Genomic DNA, 22,616 nt, shown 5'->3' on the forward strand with positions numbered 1-22,616 from the left:
CAGTAATGCAAAAATATTGATATAATTAGCAAGTGTACATTATAGCAACCATGATCAATTGGATTTATATACTGCACTTAAGCAATACAATAGTGCAGTAAAAGTCATGAATTCAAATAATGCAAAACAATCTGAATGACTCTTTCCTATGTATCAACATATAACAATTTTATATACAATAGCATCCAGAATTGTAAGAGATACAACATATCAATAAATACTAACTTCAGATAGGATGAAGCTAAACCAGGATAAGATTGTTGCACTTACAAAAAAAAACCCTCTAAAGCAAACATAATAATTATATTAAAAACAATTACAAGATACAACCAGAAGGAAAAAAAGTTATCTGTGACTCTTTAAAAAAAAAATCTACTTCTTATGAAGAAAAAAAAAGAAAAAACATCTGAACAAAATGTGTTTTACAGAATGAGAAGACAAACTCCTTCCAAGATAGAATTGACCACAGGGGAAAATATTGCCTAAAATTTTCTTAGTCGAAGAAGTTTCCCAGCCACTTTGACTGAGACAACACCCATTCAATTACAAAGGGCTAGCTAAACCAGGACTTATATGAACACAACTACAAAACACTTTTCACACAAATAAAGTCAGATCTAACTAATTGGAAAAACATCAATTGCTCACGTCTGGGTCAAGCTAATATAAAAAAAATGGCAATTTTACCTAAATTAAATTACATCTTTAGTGCCATACCAATCAATTTACCAAAAAAAAAAATGCTTTATAGAGCTAGAAAAAAATAGTAACAAAATTCATTTGGAAGAAAAAAGGTTCAGAATATCAAGGGAATTAATGAAAAGAAATGCTAGGGAAGGTGGACTAGCTATACCAGATTTTAATCTGTATTATAAAGCAGCAGTCATCAAAACTACTTGGTACTGGCTGAGGAATAGAGTAGTGGATCAATGGAATAGATTGGGTACAAGAGACTCAGCAGTCAATGACTATAGTAATCTACTATTTGATAAACCCAAAGACCCCAGTTTTTGGGATAAGAACTCATTATTTGACAAAAGCTGCTGGGAAAACTGGAATATAGTATGGCTGAAACTGGGCATAGATCATTATCTAACACCGTATACCAAAATCAAGTCTAAATGGGTACATGATCTAGGTATAAAGGCTGATATTGTAAGCCATCTGGGAAAGCAAGGAATAGTTTACCTGTCAGATTTATGGAGAGGGCAAGGCTTTATGACCAAACAAGAAGTAGAGAGCATTATAAAATGCAAAATGGATAATTTTGATTACATTAAATTCAAAAGCTTCTGTACAAACAAAGCCAATGTAACGAAGATTAAGAGGGAAGTAGAAAATTGCGAAAGAATTTTTACAACCAATGTCTCTGATAAAGGCCTCATTTCTAAAACATGCAGATAATTGTACCAAATGTATAAGAATACAAGTCATTCCCCAGTTGATAAATGGTCAAAGGATATGAACAGACAGTTTTCAGAGGAAGAAATTGAAGATATCTATAAGCATATGAAAAAATGCTCTAAATCACCATTGATTAGAGAAATGCAAATCAAAACAACTCTGAGGTACCACATCTTACCAGTCAGATTGGCTAAGATGACAAAACAGAAAATGACAAATGCTGGAGAGGATGTAGAAAAATTGGAACACTAATGCATTGCTGGTGGAGTTGTGAACTGGTTCAACCATTCTGGAGAGCATTCTGGAACTATGCACAAAGGGCTATAAATAATTTCATACCCTTTGACCCAACAATACCACTTCTAGGGTTGTCTCCCAAAGAGACCATAGAAGTGGGAAAAAGACCCATATGTGCAAAAATATTTATATCAGCTCTTTTTGTGGTGGCAAAGAATTGGAAATTAAGGGGATGCCCTTCAACTGGGGAATGGCTGAACATGTTGTGGTATATGAATGTAATGGAATATTATTGTGCTATAAGAAACGAGGAGCAAATGGACTTCATATTTACCTGGAGAGGCTTATACAAACTGATGCTGAGTGAGAAGAGCAGAACCAGAAGAAATTTGTACACAATTACAGACACAACGTATGTGTGACAACCAACTTTGATAGACTGGACTCTTCTCAGCAATGCAGGGTTCTAAATCAACTCCAAAAGACTCATGATGGAGAGAGATGTCTACATTCAGATAAAGAACTAGAAAGAACAGAGTTTGAATACAAATTGAAGAAAACTACCTGCTCTCTTTCTTTTTCTTGTTTGTTTTTTTTTCCTCTTTCCCAATGTTCATTCTATCTGATACAATCCTTTATAACCTGACTAATGTCTAATGTGAAATTATTTGCAGATCCTATTCTTGCTTGTATGCCACCAAGGGTACAGGAGAGGGGAGGGAAGGGAAGAACATTTGAAACTCAAGGAATTGTGGAACTGAATCTTGTAAACTAAAAGTAAACAAATGAATCATTAAAGAAAAAAAAAACAAAAAACAAAACAAAGAAAAACAAACAAACAAACAAAAAAACCCAAAGGGCTAGCTAAGAACTGAGGCAAAAGATATGACTTCAGAATTCATCAATACACGCAAAAAATTTGGTTTGGGAAAAAAAAAATCTTCATCCAAAATTTCTCACAAAAAACTGCTAACAAGGGGCAGCTAGGTGACACAGTGAATAGAGCACTGGCCCTGGAATCAGGAGGACCTGAGTTCAAATCAGACCTCAGACACTTAACACTCATTTGCCATGTGACCTTGGACAAGTCACTTAACCCCAATTGCCCTGCCCTACCCCCTCCAAAAAGCAAAAACACAAAAACAGAAACCTGCTAACATGCAAACTGTAAACCAGGGTATTTGTAAAATAATTCTTATTCAAATTATTTTCAGCAAGTACAAATAAACCTAAAACAACTGGTTTTGTAAAATTGAAAACTGGAGCTTTCAGTAGCCATTTAATAAAAGCCTGAGTTGATTTGGGTAAAAAGGTATATTTAATTTAGCCCCATTCAGAAAATAATCAGCTATTCTTCAGGCAGAATATTAAATATTGAAGAACCACAGAAGGATGAGAAGGATGGGTGGGTGGGTGTGATGGTAATGTAATTTTGAATTTGAAGATCCCTTTGTGTTGGCAAAAGTAGCAGGTACTTAGCACTTAGTAACTGATCTAGCCTCTGTTGGGGAAACAGAAAGCATGAACTCCTGTCTCCTGTTAATTGACCGTAACAGGAAGGGGTTGGCTGAAGGGAGTGAAGTAGGTAATACTGTGTATATAAGAAAAGCCCCAGAGAGGCACAGTCAGATTTTCCTTGAGAGCAAGATCTGGTGGCAAAGCAGATACAGAAGAATGGAGAACTGAGTCCTGAGAACTTGTGGTGGTGGTGGAGCTTCTTCTGAACAGGATCCCAGGAGCCCAGAGCCCAGAGCCAGGAGGCCAGGAACCAGGATCCCAGGTGACTGAGGAAGCATGACTGGGATGCTGAGATTTTGTTTGTGGCTTGGCTGAGCCTTGAATTCCTTGGAGCAGAAATGGTGAAGGATCTGACATGGACTGTACCCTGTGAACTTCAGTGTGGAGCAGGACCTGCCCAGAGAGCTGGTCAAGAAACTGGGAGCTGTCTGCCATTGAACCCAGGTGACAGTCTGGTGAATCCAGGTAGAATCTGGGACCATGTAAGAGGATCCAGGTAATCTGAGAACAGGCCCCAAGTCAAGATGAAAATACCTGTCCTTGGGCACTGAGTAATTACAGAATTATAGTTTACTAGTGACCTAAGGGGTAGAGGGTTTTGTGTATGATGCTTAGTAAGACTTTGCTGAATAAGTGACTGATTGTACTTTGAGTACTTTTACTATTGTACTTTGAAACTACTGATAAGTGACTGATGGAGTTAATCAAGACTTTGCCCCAAGAGGGGAAGACTTTGACTGTGTACTTTGATACTACTGATAAGTGACTGATGTAGTTAACTTAAGAGTGACTATTTTACTTTGAGACTATGTTGTGAATATTATATTGTGATTTTCTGTGATAAGTTGAAATATGGTGAATGCTGTATTTTGAATTATGCTGTACCTTGATTTTCCATGGATGTTTTGGTTTTATTATGGAATAGAGTGATCACTATACTGAGTAATCAGAACCTTAAAAAAGTTGTTCACAGTAGCAGTTCTTCTGGAAAGCTTCTGTGCATGGCATTATATGACTGAGGCAAAAGAGATGACTTCAGAATTCATCAATACATGCAAAAAATTTGGTTTGGGAAAAAAAAATCTTCATCCAAAATTTCTCACAAAAAACTGGTAACAATGGGCAGCTAGGTGGCACAGTGAATAGAGCACTGGCCCTGGAATCAGGAGGACCCGAGTTCAAATCAGACCTCAGACACTTAACACTCATTTGCCATGTGACCTTGGGCAAGTCACTTAACCCCAATTGCCCTGCCCTAGCCCCTCCAAAAAGCAAAAATACAAAAACAAAAACCTGCTATCATGCAAACTGTAAACCAGGGTATTTGCAGAAATAATTCTTATTCAAATTATTTTCAGCAAGTATAAATAAACCTAAAACAACTGGTTTTGTAAAATTGAAAACTGGAGCTTTCAGTAGCCATTCAATAAAAGCCTGAATTAATTTGGGTAAAAAGGTATACTTTAGCCCCATTTAGAAAATAATAAGCTACTCTTCAGGCAGAATATTAAATATTGAAGAATGACAGAAGGATGAGAATTGGTGGGTGGGGGGCAAAAAGTCCAAGACTTTTAGAAAACTAACAAAAAACACAATATTCTACAAGAATAAATGGAAATTATAGTTATAGTCCTAAATACTGAGACCCCATATTGGGGGTGGGGGTAAGGATAGATATTTCTAGTATTTCCTTACCCTAACTCTTCTCTGGGGGAGACTTTGAATCCTGCCAAGAGAGAAGAGAGAAGTAGGAGGCTGGGGACCAGGTATTAGCCACTATACTCTCCTCAGAGAAAGGGAGAATACCAGGCTAGGATTAGAACTCCACCAATGAGGACACAGTCTCAAACAATTGACCCTTTAAGCCAAGGGTTTCACTTTATTCTTCACAATTTCATTTCATCTGGCTATGATTAGCCATCTTTCTTGGTTCTGGACTTCCAGTGCACTGTTAGGATATCTCCATCAGTTCTCCATCACCCTTTCCCCTTTTCAACTCCTTAGCTTATGTGTTGTCTTGGAATATAAACTCCTTTAATGTAGACATACCCCATATCTTGCTCGCTTTTATTTGTATACCTAGTAGTTAGCATAGTGTCTGGTGCATTGTAAAAGTTTTAACAAATGCTCATGCTATCTATCTGTCATTCTTTGTCTTTTTTTTTTTTCTGGATTCTCTAACCCACCCCTACCCTTCTATTTTGCTGTTAGGATTCAAAAAGCTGAAGGATTGAATATATAGTTCAGTGATGCCTTGTTTATGTCAGATTGTAGGGGGAATGAAGTATTCCATAAAAGTGAAATGTCTTTCTTTTTTCTTTTTTAAAGATTCGTTGACACTTTTTAAAATATCACTGTTATTTCCCAATACATTATGCCCTCCTCCCATGAAAAAAGAGCCCTGAGAAGCAAAACAAATCAACACATTGATTATATCTGTCACCCTATGCTTTACTCCATACCTACAGAATAGTCTATTACCTCTCTACATAAAAGAGGGAGACAGGATTCTTATTAGACCTTTGGAGTCAAGATTGGTCAACAAATTGGCCAGGGTTCTGAGACATGTTTGCTAGAATAATAATTAAGTCTAGTCAAGTTGTCTTTTTTTAAGGATGCTGTTTTTCTATGCTGTTTTCAAGAGAAAGCAAGATACAGACAGATCATTGTGTGCTTTAAAGAGCCCTTGACTTGGATTGGGAGGAGCTGGTATTAAATGCTGGCTTTGCTACTTCCCACCATGGCCAAGTCATTTAATGCTTGTAGACCTTAGTTTCCTCATCAGTAAAATAAGGGAGATTTAACTAGATTATCTTGGAAGTCTCTTCCTGCTCTGAATGCTATTATTATAAAGATGAACACCGGTTAACAGATATGGAAAAATCTAGTTGGTATCCATTACCAAGACCAATGGGACTTTGCAGAATTGGCAGATGGGTCAGTGATTGCTGAAATTATTAGGCCCTGTTTTTGTTGTGTTTTAGGGAGGGCCATGTGGCTTAACTGGAAACATACTGAACCATCTCAGGTCACTTTAATGAAAATGCCTTCTCTGAGATGATCTCCAATTTACCCTGTATATATCTTGTTTTTACATAGTTGTTTGCATGTTGTCTTTCCAATTAGATTGTCAACTCCTTGGGAGTAGGGAGTTTTTGCCTTTCTTTGTTTCCTTAGCACTTATCATGGTTTCTGAGCAATTAACAAATACTAGCTGACTAATTAGTGTATTTTAATTCTAAGGGAGTGTGATAGTAATGGAACATAAAGATTCCCCTGTATTGGCTTTGTTTTCAAACTGATTGTGTTAAAACCCAGAGCTTTTTAATCCCACCTGTGGGATGGACTTGTTGATGTGAAAAGAGAGTCCTGAACTGGGAGGAGCTGGTGACGTAGATTTGGAGAGACACAAGAGAGAGGCAGAAGAACTTTTTGGAAGCAGCACCTTTGGAGGCAGAGAGAGACTGAGACGATTGCGGAGGGCCACTTTGAATTGCCCTGGACTTTTGAGACCTGCCCCCAGAGCTGCCAAGGACTGAGGAGACATGGCTGTTTTGCTGGTACTTTGTCTGTCTGTTTTGATGTTGTTTTGCCAGATTTGTCCACTGGTGAAAGACAGTCCTGTTGTTGAAGAAGTCCTGGAACCTGGCTGTTGGTTAAGAGCTCCTGAGACTGTCCTGCAGACAATGAATACTGTCCACTGGTGAAGGACAGTGCTGTTGTTGCAGGGGTCTGGGAACCTTTCTGTTGTTTCAGAGCTACTGAGACTGTCCTGCAGACAGAGAGTGAATACTGTCCACTGGTGAAGGACAGTGCTGTTGTTGCAGGGGTCTGGGAACCTTTCTGTTGGTTCAGAAGCCCTGAAGAAGGATTTTCTTGTTGTATGTTTACAGAAATTCTGGGAGAGGGTTTTGCTAATGTTTTCAGGGGTTCTAGGACTGTTCTGCAGACAGAGGATGAATCAATGTGAAGAGACTGGCAGTGTATCTTGTGGCCTTGCTAAGCCTTGTCTCCCCAGGAACTAAGATTGCTGAGAACTTGCCTTGTGTCAAGATGAAGAAAAGACCTCCATTTGGGTATTAAGTGCTGTGCTTAAACTTGATGTAACTCTGGGGTAGATTCAATTGTGATCCAGGGGTGGGGAACTTTTGACCTTTTTGTGTTCTATGGTGGAACAAATGAATGTACTTTACTTATGTTTGGAAACTAATCTCCATTTGAGAAGAGGGGTATTGTGATGGACTAAATGAAGGTACAGCCTAGGGGTGGAGTAGTATTTAGAAGGGGACTTTGTAATTGATTGAATGATTGGAAGGTCCTGGGGTGGGGTAGTACTTGGAGATTATTTAATCACACTTAGTAAATGCTGTATTTTGATGATGTCATATTTTGATCTTTTCTGTTCTTAATTTGTCACTGAATAAAATGGAGAGCACCTATGCTGGTATTTTGAACCTTGGGAAGTTGCCTTTCCTTGACATTACATTACAGGGAGTCATATGGATAAGCTTCACCACTTTCTGCTTTAAGTTATTTATTCTTCTTCCACTTATTTCCTCTATAGCTTTTATTTTATATTTCTTACTTTGTTTCTTCTAAGTAATCATATAGTGGAAAATCCATTTTTTCCCCTTTCTTCCTGACTGCTTGTATTTGTTTTGACATTTCTGGATAGAGATAGATCGAACACTGAAGGTTTTGGGGGTTTTGTTTGTTTATTTTTTGCCTCTTGGCAGTATTTCTGACTGGGAGCTCAGAGCTAACAAAAAGACACAGAGAATTACATATCCTTTTTACTACTTCCCAAGGTGTAGAAGGAGTATTTATTACAGGTAAAAGCACCTGATCAATAAATCAGTACTAGTAGGAGAGATATGATTCCCCTAACATTTAACAGAGACTGATATCTCTAAAATAATACAGGAAAGAGCTGAGAAGAGAGAGAACCAGGGATGTTGCTGGGCCAGGGAACCTTAACCAGGACCATCTTTAGTCTTATGCCTGGAATACATTTTGATGTTTCCTTGTCCTCTTGGAACCTGAACAACTTCCAAAGCTCAGTTCCGGTGCCAATTCCCACGAGAGGCTTTTACTGCCTACCCACCAGCAAAAGTAGTGCTTCTCTAATGGTAAATAACTTTGTATTCACTTTGAATTTATTTGTCCATATAAGTACTTTTCCTCCAATAAAATGTATTATCTTAGATAATACTATTTGTTTGTCTTTTTATCCCTACAGTCTAGCACGGCATATTTCCAAACTGAGAGCTTCTAGGCCTACAAGATCTAGACATCAGGGTTTGAAAAAGAGGATTAGGATTGGAGGGAGGGAGTAATAGACAACAGGAAGGGGAATGGATAGGGTTTAAACTATTTGCTGGGACAGGGAAAGACTAGGCCTGAAAAACCTAACTTTACCATTACCTCAAACTTCATGTTAGACTCAGCTTTGGTATATGAAAGTGTAGAGCTCACTGTCATTTTAAGAGCCTTGAGGAACAAAAGTTAGGTTTGAGCAGTTATCAAAGGGAAGAAAGTCCCTATAAAACAAAATATTTATAGTAGCACTTTTTGTGGTGGTAAAGAATTGGTTATGTAAAAAAAAGGACATCAAAATAATTTATATGTTAAATATAACAAAATTTATTTCAAAATAAAGAATTTCTGGACTAATCTAACCTCTTCATTTTACATATGAGGAACAGCACTCTTTCTACTATACCAGCTGTTCACTGACTGTTGAACATTGACTGTTGCCATCTTTTGTCATCTTTGCCCATTTGCTGGATGTGAGGTAAAACCTCAAATTTGTTTTGATTTGCATTTCTCTAATTAGTGATTTGGAGCATTCTTTCATCTAGTTGATATTTTGCAAATCTTTTTGAGAACAATTTGTTAATTTCTTTTGAAGATTTATCTATTGGGGAATGGTTTTTGGTCATATATATGCATATTTATTTATCTAAATACTTATCTCTGTTGGTGTACTATGTATCTTAGATACCAACTTTTGTCTGAGAAATCAGATAACAATTTTTTTCTCCCATTGGGTCACTTCTTTTCTTATCTAAGATGCATTAATTCTGTTTGCACAGCAGCTTTTCAGTGTCATGTAATCAAAGTTACTAGTTTTATCCTGTATAATTGCCTCTATTCCTTGTTTGGTTAGGAATGTATCTCCTGTCATGTACCTGAAAGGTAGATGATCAACTTCTCTTTTTTTATGGCGTCATCTTTAATATTAAAGTCACTTATCCATTTTGAATTGTGATAGCCCCAGTATCTATCAGACACTTCTCTACCCCTTACCTCCCCATGGGTGGACAAAATCAAGGCCTGATTGGCCTAGGCATGGAGCAAAGTTCAAGCCATGCCTCCCTAGAGCCAGTGTCCTGGTGGCCTCTGTTGGGACAAGGCTTCTTGGTAACCTAATCACACCAAGGGGTGAGGGAGAGTCAAGGGGACCTGACTTGGTGGAGGTCTGAAGACCACAGGAGTCGCCATATGTAGCAGCAAGCACCCCAAGTGTCCTCAGGGTTTGCAGCTACCACAGGTTCTTGGATCTGCTTTGTTAAAGGAAAGCAACTCAAAATGGGTTAACAAGCTTACTTTAATCAGTCAGACATATATCGTTTACCTTGTTCAGGAGAAAAGGTCAGCACCCTGAACCTCAAAGTATACAGGCATAATTATCAAGACAGAAACATCAAGTAGACAGATTTCCAAACTGTCCAACCATTACATCCATACCCAGTCAACATCTGGGTTTCCACATTCTGGGTTTTTCAAAGCCGGGGGACTCTCAACAACGGCTTCCCAGAATTCAGATCAAATCACAGAACACTTCTCAAAGTGAGTCCCAAAACAAAGCTACACATCAGGGCTTATATAGCCTTCTCCTGGCTCAGAGAATGTAACAACCTTATTGACTCACTGGCCATCAAGAAGTATCTACTGAAAAACAAGCCTCCCACCCCAGGCTTCAGGTGCACATTAGCCTAGGGGCAGGGAAGATCTTCAAAATTTACATTCGCATTACATTCGGCCCCAAGATCTTTCATGCCCATAGCATAGACAATTTACTTTTGAATTAGCACTAAACATCTCTTAGGTCACATTTTCAAGGTACAGAACTAAAGTTAGCAAAGTGGCCACTGGGCCTTAAACAAATACAAAGTACATATTCAGTTCAAAACAAGAATTCAAATAAAGTTCTCTGGGGGGAGGGGAGAGGTATCCTTCCCCTCACACAGCTCCAGCCCCTGCTTCCAAGCACAGAGAGGGGGCTGGGCAACAAAACCAACAAGGTGGGGTCCCTGGGGATCCAAGGCACTTCATCCCACCCACCATAGTCACAAGTCCATCCTCCCCCTGGGTCCCAAACTGTGGGAAGCAGCCAGGAAACACACTCAGTACCCCTGCTTTGCTGCTCAGTTCTTATCTTTTCCTGTGGCTGAATTCCGAACTCCTGGGCTCCTTTTCCTCCCGAAGGCGGCAGCCGCTCCTGGCTTCTGCTCAGGTCCCGATGCAGGCAGCTCACCATTCCTGCTCTCAGCTCAGCAAAGTCTGCATGCAGGCCACTCTTCTCTCCTGGTCCATGGCTCCACAGAGTAACAGCTGCCACAACTGGGAAACAAACAATTATCCCAGCCCCCATACTTTCCTTTTACTCTGCAGATCCTGTTCGTGATGCCATTTGTAGCAGCAAGCACCCCAAGTGTCCTCAGGGTTTGCAGCTACCACAGGTTCTTGGATCTGCTTTGTTAAAGGAAAGCAACTCAAAATGGGTTAACAAGCTTACTTTAATCAGTCAGACATATATCGTTTACCTTGTTCAGGAGAAAAGGTCAGCACCCTGAACCTCAAAGTATACAGGCATAATTATCAAGACAGAAACATTAAGTAGACAGATTTCCAAACTGTCCAACCATTACATCCATACCCAGTCAACATCTGGGTTTCCACACTCTGGGTTTTTCAAAGCCGGGGGACTCTCAAGAACGGCTTCCCAGAATTCAGATCAAATCACAGAACACTTCTCAAAGTGAGTCCCAAAACAAAGCTACACATCAGGGCTTATATAGCCTTCTCCTGGCTCAGAGAATGTAACAACCTTATTGACTCACTGGCCAATCAAGAAGTATCTACTGAAAAACAAGCCTCCCACCCCAGGCTTCAGGTGCACATTAGCCTAGGGGCAGGGAAGTCTTTAAAATTTACATTCGCATTACACCATATCCTGCTATCTTATGGAGATCCTCCTTCATATCTTTGCTATGTTAGGGCTACATAGTAAACCTCCTTTTATAAACTGTTCAGTGACTTAGGAGTGCTTCTTTTCATCCTAAAATAGAACCTGAACTAACAAGATGCTGGGAATAGGCCTGCCACTAACATTGTGGAATGTGGTGTAAGAGGTTGGCTTAGGTATAATTATTGCCTCACTGCTTTCTAGTTTTTGAAGTAGTTTTTTATAAAATTGAGAGTTTGTTCCTAAGTAATTTATGCTTTTCTTTTCATAGGACACTGGGTTGTTGAGTTCTATTGTTTCTGATTCTCCCTTGTCTACTCTGTTGCATTGATCTACTCTTTTTTTTTTAGCCAATACCAGCTGATTTTGATGACTGCTGTTTTATAATCCTTTATATTATATCCCCTGTAAACCAGGGATTCTTAATCTTTTCTGTGTCCTGGACTCCTTCTGTAATCTGGTAAAACATATGGATTTCTCAGAATAATATTTTTAAATCAATAAAAAAAATACATCATTTTACAAAGGAAACTAATTTTTCAAATACAGTTATCAAGAAATCAGAACAAGTTCGATGATTCCAGGATTTGAGTGGAGACTCCTTGAGAGGACGGCCCGGGTCTTTTGCCTTTCTCTGTAGTACCAGTTAATGGCACACAGTAGGCACTTAATAAATGACAGTTTATTGATCTCTAAGATTCTTTCTAACTCTCACTATTCTACGTCGTCCCCTTAAGCACTCGAGGGAGGTAGGAAGGAGTGAGAAAAGAAACCTAGGTTGCGGAACACTCAGGAGGGGACCCGCCCCTGGAGCAGTCCAATAATGCCCAGCACTAGCCCTCGCTTCCCGGGCCCCTATCCTAGGCTAGTCCATGGTCTCATTCAGGGCCGAAAACACCTCCCCCTCTACTCCAACCTCGCGCCCTTCTGTCTCGCCACTCTTCGGTTAACCTTTCATTTCCCCGGGCCTCGGCCAATCGCAGGCTCGCTCTCAGAAGGACAAGGAGGGGGTGACTGCCTGAGTGAGGAGGGAAGTCAGGGGGTCTGTGAGTGGTTGCAGAATAAGGGAGGGGAGCAAGCAAAGAAGTGGGAGGTGGGGGGGGGGGCGGTGGTGGCCGCGAGCCAGTGGTATTCTCAGAGCCTCTTTACGCCACTGTCGCAGGCTGAGCGCGAGGATCTGCCGGGAGCCGGGTACGGCCGCTGCGCTGTCTCCGCAAGTGCGGCGGGGAGGGGCGGCGGCGGCGGCGGCGGCAGCTGGAGGCTGATCCAGGCCCAGGTGAATGGAGTAACCTGACAGCCGGGGGAAGAGGCGGCAGCGACTAGCGAGCGAGAGGGGGAGCGAGAGAGAGCAAATGGCGGCGGCAGCAGCGGTGGTGGCGGCGGCGGCGGGCAGCGGCACAATGAGGCTTGGGCTGTAGCGGCCCAGGGGAGGGGGGAGTCTGGAGATCGGGGTCCGATGCTTTCCGGAGCCCTTCTGCGCCCCATCCTGCAGGTAAGGCCGGCCCCCGGATGAACCACGATGGCGGGGCGAGAGCGCCGCGCAGCCGGGCCTGCCCGCCAGCCAGAGTAGGAGCGGCCTGTCCTCCCGCCGGCTGGACCAGGCCAGGCCAGGCCGCGCCAGGCCGCGCGAGATCGCCATCCGCGGGCTCCCCGCCCCCGGCGCCGGGGACCGTTCCGTGCCTCCCTCGGGCTCGCCGATACCTCGCGGGCCGGGCCGGAGCAGCGATCCGTTTCTTTGGCGGCCTTGTCTCCGGGCTCATCCCTCCCGCCGCCGCGCCGGCCATCCCCTCCCCCCTCCCCTCCGTCCTCTCCCCCCATCCCCCGTCTCATCCCACCCCCTGGCAAAGAAGAGAAACAAAAACCAAGCAGGCATGGAGTCTGCGGCCTTTCTGCAAAATGTCTTTGCATTTTACACGAGGGGGAGTGGGAGACCAAAAGCAAACAAACAAAAAAAACCAAACCATGCTTCGATCTTCTTAAAACTCTTCTCCCTCATCTCCTCCGGGATAGGTACTGTTAACGCACTTAAAACCGTAAAGTCAGCTACAAATGGGAAAAACCCTGTTTATCGTGGAAGCGAAAAATTGCTCCAAGTCCGGTCCCTGTCTCCTCCAGCAGAGAGTTCCAATCCATCTCCCCCCTCCCCCCAAAGTATTCTCTCCTTATTATTGGCCTTAGTTTTATTCTTTTTTTTTCTCCAAAACGGACAGGAATGATCTTGAGAAATGGTAGGGCAGGCAGGAAAGATTGAGGCTGTGGTATCCCTTAGAGTGAAAAGCTTGTTTGTGTTTGTTGGCAGATGACCAGAGGAGAGTCCTGACTGGCAGGTGGGTAGAGGCCATCTTTTAGCCCCTCCTCCTCTTATCACTTTTTATGCCTTGCTTGTTCTGCTGGGAGCTGGGGATGTCTTGAATCCCAGGAGGCCTTTTTTTTCTTCTTTTTTGGGGCCTAGTGGGAGATGGTTGCTTTTTTATTTTATTTTATTTTTTTCAGAAAAGCTGGATTGATTTCCTCAAGTGATCGGTTTGATCATGTTGCCTGCCAGTTAGTGCATCTTTAATATTTTTCTGACTATTTTAAAAACACAGTGCTAAGTACATACTATGTTCTCAGTAAATACTTGATTGAATAAATTCTGATATTGCCTTTGAATACATTCACTTCTTTAGTGGGATCAGTATGCTAATCGATAATTAACCTTTATGAAAAAGCCCTCTAGGGTAATATGTGGACACCTTATATGTGTGATCCCTTATGTTCATAATAGTAACTCATATTTACTTAACCCTTTAGATGTCAAATTGCTTCCTAGAACAGCTCTGTGAAAAAGTATTTCCATTTTACAGATGATGAAACTTGAGGCTCTGTGAGGGAGGTGACGTGATTTAATGGAAGTCATTTAGCATGTAGAGCTAGATTCAAACCCATTGAACCATATACCATATCATAATATTTGTCTGATAGATTGAAAAAATATAGTTTAATCATCAGACATTTATTAACTTTATAACCAATACATTAAACATTTAAGACATACTTTTACAGTACCTTATTCTCCTATCCTGGTCATTTTGGCTTTTAAAATTTAATTGGAATTTCTTAATATTTAAAACTACTTCTTTTCCATATTGGTGTAGGATAGCCATTATTTTAGAGTAGATTACAGAAGAAATAAAAGTTCCTAAACAGACAGGAATAAAGTAAATTCAAAAGAAAAACAATATGTGCAGTTTTTCCTTCTTTCATTGAAGAATTGAAATAGTGATGTTGACAGTACTGAAGTAAACATTACTTATTAACTAATTTTTAAAAATAACTGAACCCTGGATGTTCCTTAAAATAATTTAAATAATCTGAGGAACAAACTTATTTGTGATGAAGGGCATATAAATATTTATGGATATTGATATCAATACTGAAATCCTCAATTTTGCAATATGGATTTTTTTAATGCTAGTTAACTTTATGATATACAGTTAATGATCATTGTTTCATGAATGTATTTTGAACGTTAGTAATAATCATAAACCATTTTAGTTTCAAGAATGTAAGCAGTATAAAAATTATTGGTAGTTTTACAAATTATTAAGGCTTTTTATCGATTGATAGCTGAGTTTACATTGCCCTTTTCTTAAGCCAAAACATTTTTTATCAATTAGAGTTTGAAAAAAGTGAAAGAGTTAAGAGAGAACAATCCTTTTCACTCCTTTTTCTGCAGATGTCTTGTACAGATTAGGGTTTTTCTTTTTATACTTCCAACTCCTGCAATTTCAAGAAGTAGTGGTACATTGGTACCCTTCGAGATATTAAAAGAATAAGAAAAAGGCCTCCAGTGAGTTGGGTAAACTCTCTCTGGAGGATCTATGGAAAGACATGGATGATAAGCATCATACAGGATGAGAAGGAATGGAGGGGTTTCGATCTGCATTGGTGGAGGGAAGACCTGCACCGATGAAATCACAGATCCATCAAAGTAAGTAAGATGCTCTTTAAAGTTGCTTCTAATTCTGAAATTCTGTGAGTATAGTATACATCACTGAAAACTTAATTAAAACTTAATTCCCCTGACTACTGTACTTTGCTGATAAAAGTGATTATCAGTATGGTGCATGTATTCTTTAGCTATATCATTTTTGGTAATAAGTTGGACCTTCTTGGTTTTGGTTGTAGCAGACTTTTATTTTCAAATCCCTCACATTATTCTATAATGGTTTAAGGTATTGGTAGTTATTGTGTTGTAGTGTTTATTTTAATTCAACAAGCATTTAAGTGTTTCCCATGTGACAAGCACTGTGTGGGCCTCTGTACGTACAAAGACAAATGAAACATTGCTGTCAAGAAACTGCTAAGATGAATGACTATACTTCTGAAGTTACAGATATTAATTCCTTGCTGGAACTTTTCACTTAAAATTAAGCTTTTTTTTTTCCATGTACACTTTTCTTCTGTGGCCATTTCCATTTATTTGTAGTAAAGAGAGTGGGTTTAGGAGTGAATCTTGTCTTAGAATTCAGGAAGGCAAGTTATGACCTAAAATATTATTTGGCCTCTAGTGCTTTGAGCACTTTGGATAATTTATTTGAAGTAAGAATCTGAGCTTGAATCCTGCCTATGCTGCTGAGTGACTGTGAACAAGTCATTTCACATCCCTGGGCCTCTGCTTCTTCATCTCTTAAATGAGAAGCTTAGTCTATGTGACATTCAAGAGCCTTTCCAATTAGAATATGTATCTGATCTTGTAAACTGATTTATATCTTGGACTTTTGGCCAAAAGATTACAGTGGAATTTCACGATTTCAAAATAGGGTTTGGTTATACTGTTATATTAATGGATTTATTGCAAAATGAATATTGGCTGGGGTCAGTTCTACATATTGTAGTATATTGTAGCATTGTCTATTACTAGGCTAAATGTAACAATGGATTAATTTGATTTCAACTGATAATACCAGTCAGTGTATTTGAAATGCTTGGGAAATCTATTTTTTCTGGATAGCTGAAAGTTGATCAATTTAAACAGCAATATTTTTTTGTTTTATGTTGTGGTGGTACTTCCCAGACTCCTTAAAGAGTATAGTGAATATTTGACCCTTTCTTAACACTCAAGATCATTATAAATAGTTGTTATTGTACTGTACAATATGTCTTTTCTATTATGCTATGAACTGCTATTTCTTGCATCTTTCAGTTTTGTCTGTCTGTAGCATTCAGTTCCTTCCATCTTCCCTTGTAATTTGTTTTTTCTTCCTTTATATGTTTCAAGAAGCTGAGATATATATGGGAAGAACTCTGAATCCAGATCCAGAAGGATCCACGTTTAATTCCCAACCTTTTCCTAGCCACAGTGCTATGGGCAAAATCACTTCTCTCTGAGCCCAACTTTCTGAATTGCAAAGAGGGTATAGTAATGTCCTCACTGGAATCTTATAAAGGTTTACTAATAGCCTGTGTACTGGCTCTGAGATATCCTTCATGGCTTTATGTGTATCTTTAAGCAAAATTCCTTACATATACTTGTTTTCTTGTGATTTCTTTTTTCCAGAAAATCAGGACTGGGGGAGGGGGGGGTAAAACCACAGTTAAGTGAAGATTCTGTGTAGGTAGTTTAATTGGTGTGTTTTCAAATAGTTATTACTTGCCTTGTATCCAGAAAAGGGTTTTATATTCTGTGGTGAAATTTATTTTTCTCTATAGGATTAATGTTCTAACCTTTATTGAAAACTGGTGCTTGTTTTTTTTTTTTTATAAAATCATGAATAATATATGACAATGTCAAGTTAACTAACAGCTAGGTGGTGTACTGGAATGAGGAAGACCTGAGTTCAGATCCAGCCTCAGTCACTTAACTGTCTGTGTGTCCCTGGGCAAGTTACTTTACCCTGTTTGCCTTAGTTTCCTCATTTGTAAAATGAACTGGAGAAGGAAATGGCAAATCACTCCAGTATCTTTGCCAAGAAAACTCCCAGAGGGCATCACCTAGAGTTGGACACAACTGAAATGACAAAACAACAAAAGTTAGATTACTTGCATGGATTTTTCTTCTTAGGATATTTATAGATAGACCTAGAACAGGTAGACTGTGATTTTCTCTATCAAAATAATTAGTTAAAACCTTTCTCCATGTACAAAAGAGTAATTTTAGAGGTGATTAAAGATAAAAATTTTTTTGTTGCCACCTAATGTATGTAATAAATGGTAAATTGAATTTTGTGCCTCCAAAATTTAGGTGTAAGAATGATTAACACGGTCAAAATTAATCCATTGAAACCAAGGAAACTCAAACACTAATATAATTTGATTTGGATTTGAATTATTAGAACTTTGGTTAGAATAAACTCATCTTTGAAACAAATTCGTCCCAACATGGAGCATTGATGTTTCTTTTGAAGGATGAAATGTTTCTTTAGAGACGTGTTATTTTCAGTGTCCCTTAATGTGAATCATCCTCTTGAAAAATCCTATTCATATGCACTTTTTGGACATAGCATATTTTTCTGGGTCCATGGCAGAATAGACTACCCTCAGAGTCATCTCTTAGCAATGATGATAATGGCAGAGCAGACAGATAATGCTGAAACTAGTGTTAAGTCAGCATAAGTTATTTTATTTATTTTTTAATACTAAAGAGTTAACCAGCTCCATCATCCCTATTTGCACTATCATTGTTTTTGCTGTTGGTTTCCTTTTTTTTTTTTTTCCTTTTTGGAGGGGGGAATACAGGGCAATTGGGGTTAAGTGACTTGCCCAAGGTCACACAGCTAATGAATGTTACGTGTCTGAGGCTGGATTTGAACTCAGGTTCAGTTCAAATTCAGTTCAAAACTCAGGTCCTCCTGACTTCAGCTCTATTCACTGTGCCACCTAGCTGCCCTTGCCCTTGGTTTCTTTAGGGCTAATGCTTACCATTGGTTCTTGACAGGGCAAGTTGGTTTATATCTCATCTCCAATGGCATATATTTACTTAGAATCCATTATGTTGACATTCTTTAAAACCAAGAAGAATGAAACGTATTATTAAACGTTATACTCATTTTTCAACCTCTTGTTATATTGCTTTCCTCCTTACCATTCAGGATAAACTGTTCTCTTTGAGATCAGTGATAACCTTTTTATTGTTAAATCCAGTGATCTTTTTCCAGTCCTCAAACTTCATTTCTCCAGCATTTTACTCTGTTGATCACCTTTCCTCCACCTGGGCACTCTTTCCTCCCTGGTTTTTCATGTTACTTCTGTGTTGTGGTTCCCTTCCTGCCTGTTGGACCAATTCTTCTGGGTCTCCTTTGAAGGAGCATCATCTATGTTTCATCCTTTCTGTGTATGCCAGGACTTTTTCCTAATCCTTCATCTCTCTGCGTACTCTGTTGCTAATCTCATGGATCCAAATATTATCTCTATGATCATAATTCTCACATTTGCACATCTAGGCTTCATTTCTCTCCTAAGGTCCAGGCCTGTGTCCCTGATCGCTATCTGAACATCTCTACCTCCGTGTGCCATAGGCATGTCAAACCTAACACATCCAAAACGGAACTTAGTATCTTTCTATCTAAATACACCCCTCCTAAATACTCTTTTTCTGTCAACATCTTTCCTTTGTGCTCCCTTCTTTCCTCTGACACTGCTGCCATCTGTTCATTACCTTACCTCACTCCTGGACTATGGTAGTCTTCTGGTTGATCTTGCTTGATCAAGGCTTTCTCCTCTCTACTCCAGCCTCCACTCAGCTGTCAAAATGAGCTTCCTAGAGTGTAGGGCTAATTATGTCAACCTCCTCCCTCAGCCCCTCCAACAACATCCTTTTAGTTCAGAATCAAATATAAAATATTCTCTCTGGTATTTAAAGCCATTTACAACTTGCTTCCTTTCTGCCTTTCCAGTCTTCTTATATTTTACTCCCCCTCCGGGGCCTCATGGCTATTCCTCTGATAAGACACTCTCCTGACATTGGGCCTTTTAGATGGCTCTCCTTCACTCTAGTGATTCCTTCCTTCTTCATCTCTACCTCCTGGCTTCCTTTAAGTCTTGGCTAAAATTTCATCTTCCTCCAGAAGCCTTTTTTGGGCCTCTTAATGCTATTATCTTCCCTCTGTGATTATCTTCAATTTATCCTAATATTTGTCTTATTTGTACATAGTTGTTTATGTGTTGTCTCCTCCATTAGATTGTAAGCTTTTTGTGGGCTAGATATCTTTCTTTGTGTCCTTTAGCACTTAACACAATGCCTGACACAGAGTAGCTGTTTAATTAGTGTTCCTTGACTTTACTTGAAAAACACCAACATTCTTCCAATTACGCTAGTTTTACTACCTAGCTGTCATCTGGACTTTTCACACTCACTCAACTCCTCCCCGCCACCCCTCTTACTGAATGGGTTGTGCAAGTGTTATAGATTTCACCACTTCAGTGTCTCTTATATCTGCCCCATTTCCTCTTTTCACATCAAAACCACCCTTAGTTCAGGCTCTAATGATCTCTTGATTAGAGGATTACATGTCATTTCCCCGTTCAAGAAACTTCAGCAGCTACCTTCAGTGATCTTGAAAATAAAAGTATCCTCATTTAAAGCCTTTCACAATTGATTATAGCCCATTTCTCCAGCCTTACTTTAGATTATTCTCCTTCAACCCTCTCTGGTCCATTCAGACTGATTTGCTTTCTGTTCCCTGTCTATGCCATCCCATCTTAGACTTTGCTCAAACTGTCCTCATTTCAGAACTGCCCTCCTTCCTCATTTCTGCCTCTTGGATCCCCTGGCTGTCTTCAAGCCTCAGCTGATGAACCATGTTCAGGAAGCTTTTCCTGACTCTTTCCTTTCTTCTTGCAAAATTCCTTCCCCCCCCCCCACGCCCCCCCGACCCTCTTCGCTGTGCATTTATCTTGTATTTACTTGTATATGAATAGATATTACATTCTCCCAGGAGAATGTAAGCTCTGTGAGGATAGGGACTCTTTCTGTATTTGTATCCTCATTACCTAGCATAGTAATTGATTTGGTTTTCAGTAGAAAGATCCACTAGATTGCCCGCTTTAAGGGCAAGAACCTGGCCTGTCTCTATAGCTCTCCCAGTGCAGTACATTGCATGTAGTAGGTACTTGATTAGTATTCATTGAATGTATGAAATCTGCATAGCCTTGAGTGTGTCCTATTGAAAACAAAGAAAAAGACTGACCCTTTTGCCAGGAAGGCAGCTGCTGAAGTAGAATGTTCTTTAATGCTTCTAACAGCCATTTCAGAAGCTGGCCAGGTTCTGTTTCCTGTCGACTATATTCATACTAGTACTATGGAGGAAATTAAAATTAACCTAGCTTATAAAATACTGTAACTGCCAATTTTGCTATTCTCTTTATTGCAGGGGTTTCTTTCTTTGATCTCCTTAGGGTGGTTGCAAAATAGAATCAGGATAGATGGAGAGATCAGAGAGCCTGTCAGCTTTGTCCTGAGATAGTAATTCTTATTTCCTATGAGCTCTTTTTCCTTTTTACCTTCTTACTTTAGTATTCTTTCACTAGTTCCCTAGACTATCCATCATACCTCAAATTAAATTTAAAGCTGAGATGTTTTTAGTTATGTGATAGTTGGTAATACATTTAACTTTTAAGCCTTAGCTTTCTTCAGTAGTGGTGGTAATACCTATTTCATGGAATTGATATTTTGATCTTAAAATGCTGTATGTGTTTACTGCAGTTATGCCTTCCTTTGGATTACTCTAAACAATGTTGGTCTGATAAGAAAAATATAATTCGAATAAACCCCCTTATATTTTGGAGATATTAATATCTTTGGGCAGGATTGCTGTATAATAATCTGATTTACATTATAGGCAGACTCCATGTGTCCCTTAATGCTAGACCCAAAAAGCCTGATGGCCACAGAAGTTCCTCTTATTCTCATCCTACTGTTGTTCTCTCTTTTAAAGATAGCCTCAGACTTAATTGTAGAAGGGATCTTAGAGGTCAAACTGTACTTGAAGAGTGAATCCCCTCTATAGTATACTTAACAAGTGAGCATTTACCTAAAGACCTGTAATAGAAAACTTACTTCCTGTTAAATGAAAATTATCCTCCTTCTGACTGCTCTATTGGCCCAATTTCTGCACACAGGGAAAATATAATTATAGGTGTATTCTAGTAATAGTTTGTAAAAATGTTTTTTTAAACCTTGGGTCCTTTTAGATATTCAACAAATACCTATAGACAATGCAAAGAAAGACATGGCACCAACACACTTCCCCAGTATCCCTGAGTCTAGTTGAAGAGATAAGAGAAATACATGAAAAATTAATTAACAATACAAGAAAGTATATGATTGTATTGAGTGAATGGTAAGCTTACTAATAAGGGCTTTAGTAGTTAAAAGGAGGGGAGAGATCAAAGGTGCTGGAGTAGTTGTGGAAGGATATAAGTGCATTATGTGGGGGAGGTGGAGGGGGGGGTGTTTGCAGGTGCCTGAGCATACCAGACCTCACTGATTGTTCCATTTTCATTATGAGCATTTGCACCTCAGAAATGGGCAAACACCCCAGATGAGGGGCTTGATGGTGTTGCTGATTGTCTAGGCTGAAGAAAATAATGGAGAAAATGTTAATAATTCATATTAAACTTAAAAGTATGTCATGTATACATTTTTCCCTCTGTAGAGCCTGTTGTTAAGCATATATCAGCATAATCCTGGAAGGGATAATGGAGGAATAGGGAATTTTGGTGGACTTTGAAGAAAGAATAGGCTTGGTATGGGGGAAAGGATAAAGAGTGTTCTGATTTGGAAGACAGATCAATTTGAGCCAAGATATGCTAGTAAAAATGAACTAGTCCTGCTTCTGAGACTGTGTGTTTGTGTGTGTGTGTTTGTGTGTTTTTGTATATATACAATGAGTGATCAAAATAGAGTTTAGAAAGATTACTCTACTGGTTGTTCATAGGTTGGATTAAAGGGAGAAAAGACTGGAGGCAAATTTAAGTGGGTAGAAGTAGGCAGGAAACTTTTTTTTTATAAAGAAAGGAAATAGAAATAGAAGTAGAATAACTTGAAGAGAGAGACCAGGATAAAGAAAAGGATTAAAAAAAAGTTTGGGGTCTTTTTTTTTGCTTTTTGGAGGGGGGAAGGTAGGGCAATTGGGATTAAGTGACTTGCCCAAGGTCACACAGCTAGATGTGTAGGGGTGTGTGTGTGTGTGTGTGTGTGTGTGTGTGTGTGTGTGTGTGTGTG

The 22,616-nt window shown here is 39.5% G+C and overlaps 1 protein-coding gene across 9 annotated transcripts in view; it reads left to right on the top strand.

Moving 5' to 3' along the window:
* Positions 1-12,552: 12,552 nt before the first annotated feature.
* The window catches only part of DICER1 (dicer 1, ribonuclease III), a 104,259-nt gene continuing 94,195 nt past the window's right edge, over positions 12,553-22,616 (top strand). For 3 of the 9 annotated variants that reach the window (XM_069104255.1, XM_069104259.1, XM_069104256.1), the window contains exon 1: positions 12,636-12,902. The gene's annotated coding sequence lies outside the window, so the exon portion shown is untranslated. Of the gene's footprint in view, positions 12,903-15,128; positions 15,384-22,616 lie in introns of all 9 variants that reach the window. The other 6 variants (XM_069104257.1, XM_069104260.1, XM_069104258.1 and 3 more) reach the window with 5 other exon arrangements.

Source organism: Petaurus breviceps, unplaced genomic scaffold, assembly GCF_028583685.1.
Source record: "Petaurus breviceps papuanus isolate PSGF00001 unplaced genomic scaffold, PetGlider_PUasm1.0 685, whole genome shotgun sequence".
Lineage (NCBI taxonomy): Eukaryota > Metazoa > Chordata > Mammalia > Diprotodontia > Petauridae > Petaurus > Petaurus breviceps.